Raw genomic sequence first — 14,971 nt, 5'->3', positions numbered from 1 at the left:
GATGACATGTCAGAGCTCAAAATGCATCACTTGAATAAGAACAAGGAAGTCAGAGTCATCCCAGTCCCCTGGGGGGCTCAGCCCTCATTGGATTCACTCTCTCCCCTGAATCTTTTTTTGCTCCCACCTGAGTATTGGTCAGATCCACCTGTGTTTATCACTTGATCCACCTCCCTCAATGCTCTGAAATCCAGAGGGTTTTCTTCTTATTGGTATATTTTCTTTAGGGCCACTGGCCAAGGATCCCTGCAAAGAAGTCATGGCTTAGTTATTAAATCTTCTTAGGCTACAATGTTCAATTAATAACAGGAATCCAAACAATTTTGTGGTAAGATCTCATTGAGTAATAAAAGCTTTCATTCATTGATTCAAAACAATACGTTCAAAATTTTTCCAAAAGTGAGATGAAAATGTTTATTCAAGAAATTTCCATGGAGGCTGATGCTTGCTGCCTTTTATATTTCTCTCCAAGGATGGATCCTCATAAAAAGAACTTGAAATCTTCTTCTCACAGGTGCTTAGTTTACTTATGTAACTTCTCTGATTGCCAGTTCTACTTTTTCAAGGTATGATTTTCCTATTTTGTGTGTTTGAACATTGTGAACTGCCTAACACAGTTTTTTTTAAAATAGAAGGGTTATAAATAATAAATATGTAACAATCTAAAACATTGAACAGATTGTGGTAAGCCTTTTTTTATAATTCTTCTCATAAGAAGGGTGTAGAACTGTCACGACTCAGAGGCAGGGTCACCTTCCCTGCATTGCCAAACGATATAGTCTTTCTGCAGAGGAACAATAAGCATCGTGGATGGGCATACTGAATACGTAGACATGTGATACCATCTCTAGTCCAACAACTTCTGAATTGGAATCTCCTGCCAAGACCTCTCCCTAACTCCATCTCGGACACCCAACTGCCTGGTCAATGAGTTCTCACTCACGAGTCTAAATGGGATCTGAAGATTAACAGGTTCCAAAATGACTCCTGGTCTCCTACACTGTATCTAATCCTCACACAGCTTGCCTCTCTGAGTAGATGACAAGTCCGTTCTTCCAATTCCTCTGACAAAATGCCTCTGAGCCATACTTGATTCTTCTCGTTTACTGGTATTTCACATCTGATCCATAGCAAGGCTTCTTGGCCACATCTACAGAGAATACCCCAAAATTTGACCATGCACAAGCACCTTCATCACTACCACCCTGGCCCATGTGACTGTCACTTCCCATCCGGATTATTGCGACAGTTTTCCGGCTGGTCTGCCTACACTCCTGTCTGGTTCTTTTCAGAATATTCTCAATACCTTAAAGATCCTATTAAAATATAGGTCATGTCTAGTTACTCTTCTGCTCCTTTCCTCTGTTGCAGACTTTAAAAGAGCTTCCTTTCTGTCTGACTCATGGTAACAGCCAGAGACTTCACAATGGCTCACGGCATTTCTGTGATCTGGCTGCCTACTGCTTCTCTGAGCTCATCCCCTCCTCCTCCTCCTCCTCCTCCTCCTCTCCCCATCTGTCACTCCACTCCAGCCACACTGGCCCCCTTGCCATCCCCTGAATGTGCAAGCATGCTCCCACCTCAGGGCCTTTGCACATGCTCTTCCTTCTGCCTGGAACACTTTCTCTAGATACTACTTTGTTTCACTCCCTCACCTCCTTCAGTTTTTCATCCATGTTACTTTCTCATGGAGGATTTTTCTGGCCAACCTAACATCGCAACTCTCTCCAAGACTCTATCCCACTTGACTGCTTTCTTTTTTCTCCTTAGCACTTATCATCATTCACAAATTGTGTTAGTTTCCTCAAGCTGCCGTAAAACTGTACCACAAACCGGGCAGCTGAAAACAACAGAAATTTATTCTCTCACAGTTCAGGAGGCCAGAAGTCTGAAATCAAGATATCAATAAGGTTGGGTCCCTTTGTCGTCTCCGAGGGACAGTCTGTTCCATGCTTCTCTCCTGGCTTCTAGTGGCAGCGGCAATCCTTGCGCTTTGACTGGCAGCTGCGTCACTCCCATCTCTGCCTCCATCGTCACGTGATCTTCTTGTTTCTTTGTATCTTTATATATATAAAAATAAAAAATATATATTTATTTCAGAATATTACAGGGGAACAACTGTTTAGGTTGCATGTATTGCCTTTGCCTCACCTGAGTCAGAGCTTCAAGGGTGTCCGTTCCCCCAGACAGTGTGCACCACACCCATTAGGTGTGAATTTATCCATCCCCTCCTCCCCCTGCACCCCGCCCCCCGCCACCTGCCCAACACCCAGTGAATGTTTCTACCATAGATGCACATAAGTGTCAATCAATTAATACCAATTCGATGGTGAGTACATGTGGTGCTTGGGTGCTTGTTTTTCTATTCTTCACTTCATAGAATGGGCTCCAGCTTCATCCAGAATAATACAAGAGGGGCCAGATCACCATTGGTTGTTTTTTTTTTTGTGGCTGAGTAGAACTTTATGGTATACATATACAACATTTTATTAATCCACTCATGTATTGATGGGTACTTGGGTTGTTTCCACGTCTTTGCCATTGTGAATTGTGCTGCTATAAATATTCGAGTGCAGAGGTCATTTTTATAGAATGTCTTTTGTTCTTTTGGGTAGATGCCCAGTAATGGGATTGCTGGACCAAATGGTAGTTCTACTTGTAGCTCTTTGAGGTATCTCCATATTACTTTCCATAGAGGTTTTATTAGTCTGCAGTCCCACCAGCAGTGTAGGAGTGTTCCTATCTCTCTGCATCCACGCCAACATTTATTGGAACTTTTTGGGACTGTTTTGGGACTTTTTGATAAAAGTTAAGTGGTATCTCATTGTGGTTTTGATTTGCATTTCCCTGATGATTAGAGATGTTGAGCATTTTTTTTCATATGTTTGTTGGTCATTAGTTTGTCTTCTTTTGAGAAGTTTCTCTGTATCTTTGTATACCAATTTCCCTCTTATTCTAAGGACTTCACTTATATTGGATCAAGGATGCATTCTCATCCAGCTTGATCCCATCTTAACTTGATGACATCTGAAAAGATGCTATTTCCAAATAATCTCACATCCATGTATTCCAGGCAGACTTGAAATTTTAGGGGGACATGATTCAATTTAACATACTAATGTATGAATCTTGCTTGTTGTCTAGCTCTCTCCAAAATGTAAATTCATGAGGACTTTGCCCATCACTACATCCCTCATGCATAGAATGGTCTTCGAAACATGGTAGGACTTAATAATGTTTGCCAAATAAACAATTCCTTTGGTTGATCAGGCTATATTTCATTTAGATGGCAGGTGCCCAGATAATATTGCAGCTGGTGATTACTGTATATAATGGGAGTCCTTTTTTCTAAGAAGTGTAGCCGAAGGGCTAAAAATCCAACCACAATGTTCTATTCTTTGACTTTCTCCCCCAAATCTGCTCACACGCTTTGGACTAGCCTCTAAGCACCTCTGAAACTCTAAAACAGAAAAGTAATACCTGTTGTAAAAGACTCTGAGCTCCACGAATAAAAGCATCACATCCACAAAGGGACCATCATTTTAAGCCCTCTCTGATGTCACGTGATGATAAAGGGCACTAAAAAACTGTTGATGTGCTTCTACCTTCTCTAAATCCCCGGGACACTAGAAAATCAAATAAGACAGTCCAAGAAAAATATTTCCAAACAAAGCAAATAAAAGCCCCTGACATACTTTTGATGTCAGAGCGGGGCTCTACTCACATTTAATACTCATGTGTAAACTCTTGGGTGCAGATGAATCAACAGCAGCTAAGTTAACAGACGAAATATGCAGCCTCCTATCTCGATATGAGCCTTCATAGCCCATTCAAAGAAGGCAACTTCAAAGCATGGATTTTTCTCTCAACTAATGGAAAAAATAGTTGATTAGCAAAGGTTAGTGCCATTGATTTTTTAAAATTAAATGGTGCTTTCTACTTTAAAAAAGAATCTCTTAATTTTATCATTTAGTATTATTATTATATCTTCATTTGACTGGAGTAAGAAGAGATTTTTTTTTTTTTTTTTTTTACTGAGTTGATTATTTAGTTGCTGAAGTTGTGGGTTGTTCACCTAAATGAGGATTCCTACTAGGCTTTCATATGTCCCTTTGTCATAACCATGGTTAGTGTGGGATGGTGTCCTGCCAGTGGGGTGCCCTGCTGAGGATTAAATGTTTTTATTTGGTGAGAGACCATTATGGGCTGAATTGGGTCACTTCCCTGCCACCCCCATATTCATATATTGAAGTTTGAACCCCCATACCTCGGAATGTGATCTTCATTGGAAATAATGTCTTGGCAGACACAGCTATTTAAGATGATGTCATTTGGGTGGGCTCTAACGCCAGTATGACCCCTGCCTTTATAAAAAGGGGAGACTTGGACACAGAGATATGCACACAGGGGGAACTCCACGTGATGATGAAGGCAGAGATTGCGAAGATGCTTCTACAAGCCAATGACTGCCAAGGATTGCCAGCAAATCAACAGAGGCGAGGGGGACGGCATGGGACAGATTCTCCCTCACAGCTCTCAGAAGGAACCAACTCTGTTGACACCTTGCAGCCTCTAGAGCTCAGAGACGATGCCTTTCTGTTGCTCAAGCCACTCTGTTGGTGGTACTTTGTTACGGCAGCCCTAGCAAACTAACACAGAGACCTTGCCAGCTACCTCCTAAGTAGGTGGAGATAGAGTATCACCTTGGAAATGCTGAACACGGCCCCCCTGTCATAGGATGCTTATAGCATGAGTAAATCTGATTGTTCTGGGAAAAAAGGGCGAGCAAGGTCTCTTATACTTTGAAGTTAGAAACAACCACCTGCCGTGTCCGTAGGGTGTCGATCCATGGAGACAAAGTGTTCCCTGGGGTCCTGGGTGTTTGTGACATTGAGCTGGAATACCCAGCATACACCACGAAGTCCCAGCCTGGTACCCTGGGAGCTGGTACCTCCAGAAGAAGTGGTTGTGTGGGGTCAGAGAGGGGATTGCAGGGAATGAGAAGAGCTTGCTTGGACTTAATTCTGCCAGGGAACAAAGACCTTGCTAGTACGCCTCTGGGAAATGGACTTCCCTGGGCTGGGGAGTGAAGAACCCATTCCCAATGACCATGCTACGGACCTACATTTTGGGGGCAGTTGTGATGGACAACGCTCCCCCTTCCAGATAGTCATGGATCCTTCAGGAGAGGCTGGCCTGACCCTACTTCCTGGCAGCCTCGTGCCTCCCGCTAGCCAAACCCCATGACCAGTGCATTTCTGAGCTGCCTGTCTTCCCGGCAGCCTGGTCTGCAGCAGGCCAAATTCAGAAATCAAACATTCACCTCTCATCTTTTCTCCTTTCCCTAGCTTGGGCTCTGCAACTAGTGGCAGAAAAGAGGCCAGTGGTTTGTTCTTTCTTCCTCCTTCTTTCCTCTACCTTCCTCCCACCCTCTAGGGCCCAGGATTGAAATGCACAGAAGAGGGAATAGAAGAGACAGAAGGAGGTCCCTTTGTTTTAGTTGCTCATCTTGCATGTAATTCTGTTGCCTTTAAATGCCAGGGATCCAACTGCAAATTCTTACCTCATGAGGCTGTTCTTGTGGGTTCCTCTAGACCTTCCTGTTGGGCCCTCTGTGTTGTACACATGTCCTTGCATGTACCGTGTTTCCCCCCCAAAAATAAGACCTACCCATAAAATAAGCCTAGCAGGATTTCTAAGCATTTGCACAATAGAAGCCCCACCCCGAAAATAAGACCTAGTGATGGGCGTGGCTACACAGCGCATCTGCACAACCCATGCATTTCGTCCCAGAGTGGGAAAGAAGATGACCAGCCCTTCTCATCTGTCCCATGGTGACAGCTACTATCCCAGAAGTGACCGGAAAGGTGTGGGCAGCCCCATCAACAAGGTTGGCTCCCCGCCAGGTCCCGGCCATCCTGTGCGTGCTGCAAGCTGAGGCTTTGAGGGGAAAATAACACATCCCCTGAAAATAAGCCCTAGGGTGTCTTCTTGAGGAAAAATAAATATAAGACCCTGTCTTATTTTTGGGGAAACATAGTAGGGAGGCCTTGTGAGTATTCTGGCAGTGATATGCAAGCAATCAGAAGGGGCTTCTAGGAATACTACTTAAAAAGAGTGCTACCTCTGCTAGCACATTGCATCTGCCCATTGTCTGTTTCTCCTTCCTGCCTAAAGTATGGAAATAATGGCTGGGACTGAAGGAGCTGTCATCAGGGAAACACAATTCCAAAGTATAATGGCACACCTCCTCACACCTATCAGAATGGGGAAAATTTAAGAAAAATGACAATACTAAGTGCCGATGAGGATGTGGTGTAATTAGAATGCTTATGCATTGTGGGTGAGAATGCAAAATATTACAACTCTAAGAAAAACTTTAAAAGTTTTCCTATACATTTTAACCTGCCCTTACTGTATGATCTAGCCCACTTCTTATTTGCCCAGGAGAAATAAAAGCTTATGTTCATACAAAAATCTGTACAAATGTTTATAGAAGCCTTATAGATAATCTCCAAAGACGGAAAACAACCCAAATGTCGTTCAGTGGGTGAGATTCTGCGAGGTGCCAGCTCAGTGCCCTAGTGAATGGACAAACAAACCCATGGTGTATTCATGCATGGCAGTACTACTCAGCAACAAAAAGAATGAACGACTGATACATGCAGCAACTTGCATGAATGGCAAATGCATTTTGCTAAGTGAAAAGCCAGGCCCCAAAGGCTATGTACTGTATGATTTCATTTATATGATATTCTAGAAAAGGAAAAACAACAGGGATGGAACAGAGAAGAATGGGTGTGAGGCTGAGGGAAGGGTTATTTACAAAGGGCCAGTAGGAGAAAATATGGGGGGCTATGAAATTGTTCTATGTCATGATTATGGTAGATGTATCCCTCTATACATTTTTCAAAACCTGTAGAACTGTACATTCACTGGAGTAAATTTTGTAGTAGGCAAATTAAGAAGTAAAAATTTAAAAATCCGAAAAATAGGTTGTAAAAATGATTCATGTAAATGCGTCCCTTCTATTAGAAAAATGATCTAAAATAGGAAGATAAAATCATCATGATTTCTGAAACTCAGTGCTTTGGTTCAGATGAAAGATAATTTAATTTCTCTTTTTGAATAAATAGCCTGGTTCCCATTTTTTTAAGGAAGCGCTTTTGTTAGGAAGGCAACACAGGGAACAGAATAGCCCAAGAAGTTGGATTTTTTTGTTATTTTTTTCCATCTTAATATCTCCTACTGAAAACATTTGGAGAGGGTCAGAAATGACAGACAGATAAGCCATATGTTTAACTTCTTTTTTTTTTTCCTGGTATATAAATGTTAATATACCAGATGAATCTCACCATAACAGTTGTTATGGGGATCACATTGGGATAAAACATCAGGAAGTTCTCTTCTCCACCTCCAAAATCTCTTTACACTGAGAAACAGGATTTAAAAAGCTTTAATATAGAAATAATTCAGAAATCCTAGGTCAGTTTTGTTATCAGAAATGAAAATGATTTGCAAGGAATATTTAGAGCTGAGGAACAATCCAATGAGATAACCAAAACCCCACAAAAGGAGGAAGAGCAGTATCAAATGCAATAAAGCTGCGGCCAGCTCGGGTCACCAGATGGCCAGCCTCGTTGAGTCTCTTTCTCTGTCCCCAATCACTGCCCATGACTTTTCTTTCCAGGGACATGCTAAGAAAGTCCTATTCTGGAATTCACACACACAGAATCCTGCAGCAAATAACTCCCTTCCTTGCCCTAAGCTGCTCTAGTGCATTCTCCAGGAAAGAGGTGGGACCAGCTCTGTTTTAGCCAGCCGGGAACACCAAACGTGGGAATTACACCCAGGGGACTTTGTGCAAATTTTACAGGGAAAAAAGAGTAGGTCTATTTGGGAAAGGGGAAGAAGTAGGGGGTTGGTCAATGTGTTTTGACTGCGAGAGCTTTCTTATTCAGAAGTTAGGACTGACACTGTGTTATCCATTTAGATGAGCCTATAAAACTTCTGGTGGTGCTCTCGTGTACAAATGCCTTCAAGGCATTCAAAGTTGGCATTCAGAAGGCAATGCTGAGCTAGCTGCCTTTACTAGTGTAAACCGAGGTAGAGATTAAGGAGGATCAGGGCAAGTAAACGTTTAGAAGGATCAGAAAGCCCCTCTTGGTCGTTCTCAAGCCAGCCGGAGCCAGAGGCACCTAATGGCAGCATCTGGACTTTTTACTAGGCTGCTAGAAGGTTCATTATTCTATTTTTAAAGCGATTCTTTGGCCCGCTGGGCAGCAGTGGCGTTCTGCCCCCTTGAAGTCATCTTTTCCAGCTTTGCAAGTGCAAAGCTTTCCAGGAGGGTGAGATTGAGGGAAAAAAGAAGGTAAGATGGGCCAAGCCATGGAAAACCTGCTGACCAGTGTTTGTGGCTGGGTACAGACCTCTTCCTTTGTGACCTGAAATACACCTGACGCACAGGCCAGAACATGAAAACAGACTTAAGTCAAACGAAATCCAGGGAGAGTTGCTAAATTGAGATTCCACATAAAAATAGTTTCCACAAGCCATCAGCTGAGATGAAACGAGGTGTTAACGGAAAAGGGAAAGTGTGTGCTTGTCCCTAATCACCTCCTTTCCCCTGTTTTCCTCGAAGCTGTTGCATTTTGTCCCCCCGTCTCCACTGAGACACGACCCCTTTCTCCATTTCTCGCTGAGATTCCTGCAGCAACCTGCCGATGGTAGTTTCTTGCTTCTATTCCAGTCTGTTTTCCACTGTGCGGTCACAGTGACCTTCTTGTAACTAATAGGGCAGATTTTCGTCACTCCCTGCTTAAGACACCCAGTGATTTTCTTTGCACTTAGAATAAAACCCAACATTCTTTTTTTTTTTTTAAACCACTTTATTGGGGTACGATCGGCATACAAAAAGCTGTACATATATCTACGTGTATACGATTTGATGAGTTTGGAGAAAAATACACATCGGTGAAACCATCAGCTTCTGAACCCGACTAACCTGCAGACAGGGTGAACTTGTGGTGGCTGTTTAACTGCTCTTCAGTTGTCCCCCTTCCCTACCCTGATGGAGCAGAAGCAGGAAGCTGGAAATCTCCCTTGGCTCTTTCTTTCCCCTCCCCCACCCCCAGCCTAACAAGCCGCCCTGCCCTGCGGTGTTGAGCCTGCTTCCTAAATGGCTCTGGCCCCTTCCACCTCTCTCCACCTGGCTGTCTCCATCCTCGTCTGCACCACCAACTTGGCTCGCCTGGACTACTCCAGCCGCATCCTGAAGTTGTGACGTTTTGGGTTAGATCTCCCTCAAATACATCCTCCATGTCAAAGCCGGTGATGGTGACACCCCAAGATGCAAATGAGGTCACGTTGCCCCTCTGCTTACATCCCCAAATAACTTCCCTTGGTGCATAAAATCTTAACCTGACTCTTAAAACTGTTAGAAACTTGCCTTTCTTTTTCACTTCTTTTGATCACTTCCTCTCTGTTCCAACTCATGTGTTCTCAATTTTAAGGCAGTGGGCTTCTTTCAGCTCGGCAAACACCAGGGACTCTCTTTCCTTAAGACCTTGCAATGCCCCTCAGCCTGGGATACTCTTCCTCCCCCACTTCCCCTGGCTCCTATCGGTCCTTTTGGCTACCCCATGGGCGCTGCTTCCAGGGAGCCTTCCCTGTGCTCCCAGCCCAGATTAGTGCTCTTACTGAGCCTTCCTGGGCAGATGGTACTTTCTCCATCCCAACTCTCATCCCTACTGGAATGCAAGATCCCTCGGGGAAGAAAGAGACAATTTCTAGTGGGCTCACCATTCCCGACACCCGGCACATAACAGGTTCGTAATATAAGTGTGTTGACAAGTTAATATTCCTGGATTCTCCTTCACCATACTCAGGGGTCGTTGTTGGGAGACCCTGTTACTTTACTCTGTGCTGTTCCATCCTAATGCTCACTCTTTGCCTTTACCCTGTTTGACTGTCCCCTGTCTGGGATTACCACCCGGGTAGACTCCCCACCTCCGCCTCCCAGACTCTGGCCTCTCTGGTGTGTCTCCTCCCTCAATGGGCAGGTTCTCGGTTTTGGGTCACCTCCTCTCAGTGTGGTCCATTGCACTCATTCCTGCCCAGTTCTTCCATTAGATACGACAATAATCGGAGAGAAATGGGCGTTCTTAATACTCATGGTGGAATGTAAGGAAACTGAGGCACAAAGGTGAAGCACTTGCTTCTGGCAGCCACTTCTTCTCTGCAGAGGCCTTAGACCAGGGCTAGCCCGTATGTCAGGAACTTTTCCAAATTCATAATTTCCAAATACTGTAACTCCCTAACAAACTAAATGGCAGGTCATTAAAATACGTGGAATAAGGGGTGACGATCAGGGACTTGGCAGATGGCTGCCATATCTTGCCCACGCTTGAAAAATGCATCTCAAAAGACAATCAACACGCTGTGCAACCCCCTCCCGCTCATTTTCCTGGAGAGCCTTGATTTTAAGTGCAGGGTTTGCCTTGCTGTGGGGACGTCAGTGAAACTCCTGAAGCTTGTCTATCAACTCAGATCTCCGCAGTCTGATTCCATTATGAACATTTCCTTCCCACTCCCTTCCTCTCAGACATTCTCTTCTTTGACTTGCAGTTTGACACTTACCCACGAACATCAAGACAAGCACTAAAATTGGATTTTTTTTTTTCCCCCATCGAACTATTGAAAATAACAAGGTTTGGCCAGGAAGGGAATTGTAGTAATGATCTTGACCCCCTTCCTACCTCCTTTTGGCCTATCTTTGGCATCTCCATCTCAACATTGCCATAGAAACCACTGACTCTTTCTTGTCAGGGTGATGATGCCTTTTCAGATTTTGACAACTGGAAGATACAAGTGAAAGAAACCCGGAGTTTTTCATTCCAACTCTCCCCTCCCACATCGGTGCCGCTCATGCAAATTGGAGAAAACGGGCTTTGTTGTGTTTTATTTTGTATTCCGCTAACAAATAGAGAGCATCTGTTTAGTGCATGTGTGCGGGAAAGAACACCGGTCACCCAGACATATGGGGAAGCGTCAGATTTTTCTTGGTTTTATTACATTACTTTCTCTCTCTGCTTGACAGATACAGTAATCGTTACTGATTGGAAATACCTTTGTCAGGCAGCAATTTCGTATGATGGGCAGCTACACAACCCCGTGATATATTGGGTTGACAGCTTGTAGGGAAATCCAGAAAAAAAAAAAAAAAGCTGTGCAAGGGGAAAGCTTATTTTAGCCAACAAACTTGGAAATTCCACAGACATTATAGGATTCTTTTAAAGCTATGCATGATTTCTCCTCATCAGCTGCTAATTAAGGACATTAATTTATCTATTTGTTTGATACTGGAAACATCAGGCTTAGTTCAGCATGAGTTATAATTCATCATGGCTTTAGTATCTTTTGAATAATTCAAACTTATGCTTTGCCATAAATGATTTACGAGGAGTTTATAAGTATTCTCATTAAATCAGCATTTTTTATGTATTATTCTTTGGCATTACGTACCTCTGGAGACTATTAAAGTTTATTACTCAGTGTTTATTTTAATAAGAACCTTCTGACGTTCCCGAAAGCCTGAGAAAAATTATCCGCAAGTTTCTGCCCAGTATTGAATGTGGCTATGGTCGTAAGGGAATCCTCTTCATCAATACTTTTAAAGGAGAAACCAGTGGACGGTCCAAATCGCAGCTCTTATGTAATGGCTCGTGCTGGAGCTTCCTAGTCATTTTTACTCCGTGAGTCATTTGTAAACTTCCCAGTTTGTGGCAGCGGCGCTGGCACGCAGTGAATGGGGGCACATCTGGAAAACAACCCATGGCTGCAGGGAAGGCGTGCGCTAGATATGCCACATGTCCCAGACACCTGAACTTGGCTGGGTCCTGGGTGAGGTCTGACTCTGGAGGGAGAAAGGAGGGACATTGGCGAAGGATGTGAGATTGTTTGGACCTACCCTGTGCTGGGTGCATTTTAACTGAAGACTTGTCTGAGCTTCAGACAAAGAAGCCAAACTTGTTTCCCAGACAGAAAGACAGCCAGATGCCACCTCCTCTCACATACGCCCTCCCCCTCCCCGTCACACATGTGAAACCATCGGGTGTGTCAGTGGAGATGTCGGGACTTAACAGTCAAGAATAGGGCTATAAGCATTGCGTCTCTTCTGTTGCATATTTTAAGTCTTTTTTATACACTATACAAAAATACACCCAGATTTCCTTTCTTATGCTGAATTTGGAGCGATGTCCACTGGCTATTGCTACTGCTTGCCAGCCAGTAAGTCAGCGTTGGCTGAATAGCAGCATTTGCTTCCGTAATTATTTAGATAAATATTGTATTACACGTCATCCTTAATATTTAAACACAAAAAGACAACAGGAAAACCAGCTGGACACCCATCAGACCTAAGAGTAGACTGGGGCTCAATTGTAAAGGAAGAGAAAAAAAATAAAGAATAAGTTGGGAATATGCTGCTGCTGATGGTCTAAAAGGCAAAGTATAATTAGGAACTTTATATTTGAGCTTTCTTATCGCCCTTGTTAAGGCTATTGTTCCAGTTTTCTATATCTGGTTTTAGTGTGTGTTCTTAGGAACTTGTTATGTATCGAAATCAAAGATCGTCATTCTATCCCATCACCCTTCTGCCTTTTGCAAATGAGTGCTGTGAGGTCTGGAACACATATTTTTTCCTCTATATATTATATAATATATAATGTAACATACAACGTAATATAACATTATAATATATTATATACTATAGCTACTTATTATACATTAACACCCATATGTGTGAATTCTGTCAACTTTCAAAAATATAACTCACTTTTAACACTTTATTTACCAAAAATATTAGTTTTTAAAAATTTTTTGAGGCCGGGCGCGGTGGCTCACGCCTGTAATCCTAGCACTCTGGGAGGCTCAGGCAGGCGGATTGCTCGAGTTTAGGAGTTTGAAACCAGCCTGAGCAAGAGCGAGACCCACTGTCTCTACTATAAATAGAAAGAAATTAATTGGCCAACTAGTATATATAGAAAAAATTAGCCAGGCATGGTGGCGCATGCCTGTAGTCCCAGCTACTCGGGAGGCTGAGGCACTAGGATTGTGTGAGCCCAGGAGATTAAGGTTGCTGTGAGCTAGGCTGACACCACGGCACTCACTCTAGCCTGGGCAACAAAGTGAGACTCTGTCTCAAAAAAAAAAAAATTCTTTTTTTGTTGAGTAGATAGGGGAATTCTTCCCAGAGAGATAACCTATTATAATTGTTTACATGCAACTAAAGACCATCCCAGAACTTTAAAAAGAAAAAGATAATAAAACAATAAGCCCACTTGTTATTACTAACGTTAATTCAAAAATCTTTATTTCCTAAAAGTCTTTGCTTTAATGACCTTGAAAAGCACAGGCAAGAAATGGAAACAGGTGGGTAGGGATTGACTATTCCTACAGGGGTAAGTGCTCAGGAGTAAATTGAAATTAAATTGTTGTTAGTTTTCTTTTAAAAAAAATTGCAACATTGTGGATTTCACTGGGAATTCAGAGAAATAGGGTCCAGGTATATATTTGTTGCTGACAAGGTGTACACGTGAAGAGATCACTTAATTTTGGAGACTCAAAACACTTCACTTGACGGATTCCTGTGGATTTTTCCAAACAGAAGAGAGCACAGGCCATGTGTGCAGGTGGATCTGGGTTTGAATTGAAGCTGATTCCTGGTTCGATGAACACAGACACTCTGGCTATCATTCTTCTCATCCGTAAAATGGGGGCACTACCTCTCCCCAAAAGTTAGTGTTAATCTTACACTGGGTAACATTCATAAAGTGCTCAGTTCAGGGCTTGGCATGGTAGACACCAAGGGATGGCTCTTATGGCAATCATTTATTGCTCTTGAGTTATAGACTCTGACTGTGGTAGGCTTAAAATATGGGCCCCCAAAGATATCCACATCCTAAGCTCTGAAATCTGGGAATATGTTATGTCACATGGAAAAAGAGACTTTGTAGATGGGATTAAGTAAAAGATCTTGAGATGGGGCGATTACCTTTTTATTTCTAAAAATAAAAGTGGACTCAATGTAATCACAAGGGTCCTCATAAGAGGCATGCTGGAGAGTTAGATCAGAAAAGTCAAGGTGATGAAGGAAAAAAGTTAGAATGCACACACGGTGGTGGGGGGAGGGGGAGACTTTGTAAGATGCTACATTGTTGGCTTTGAAGATAGAGGATGAGGCCACAAACCAAAGAATGCAGGTGGCCTCTAGAAGATGGAGAAAGTAAGGAAACGACATTTCCTCTAGAGCCTCCAGAGGGCCTGCAGCTCTGCAGACACACTGATTTCAGCCCAGTGAAACCCCTTTTGGATTTTTGATCCCTTAAATACCAGATAATAAATTTGTATTGCTTTAAGCCACTAAGTTTGTGATAATTTGTTACAGCGACAATATAGCATGATTATTATTTTGGTAGCACATGGAAAGGAAAGGTGGCCTTCTTCCCTGCTCTCTCCCCGCTATTCCCATCAATCCCAAACACGGTCTCATGGAATGAACCATTTTTGTTCTAGGTCAGGGTGCGGTAATCCTACTGCCCTTTGCTGGTGGTTGAGGAGTGGACGCATGACCTAGTTCTACTCTGTGAGCCACAGAGCAAGACTGCCTGCTTTCTGGCAAGGATTTTCTCCCTAATGAAAAGAGCTGTCAAGGTAAGAAATCTTGCCTCTTTTTGCTTGCCTTGGACGGAGTTAAAGGAGGATGTAATGCTTGGAGCTGCAGTGCAAGGCCGTTAATTATGACGGTGAAATCTGTGATAATAAGAGACTGAAAAGTGTGGTCAGAAGAGCTGACCAGATAACAACTAATGACTGCCTGAAGTGAAGGAGAAGCTCGATATATTTCCATCATCGAAGCATCCAAAAAGAGCATTGAGTGTGCAGCTCAGGCAAATTTAGTTTTCTGTGGGGA

The sequence above is a fragment of the Microcebus murinus genome, chromosome 23, assembly GCF_040939455.1.
Source record: "Microcebus murinus isolate Inina chromosome 23, M.murinus_Inina_mat1.0, whole genome shotgun sequence".
NCBI classification, from domain to species: Eukaryota; Metazoa; Chordata; class Mammalia; order Primates; family Cheirogaleidae; genus Microcebus; species Microcebus murinus.
The sequence above is the reverse complement of the archived record's forward strand: the minus strand, read 5'-3'. Positions refer to the sequence as shown.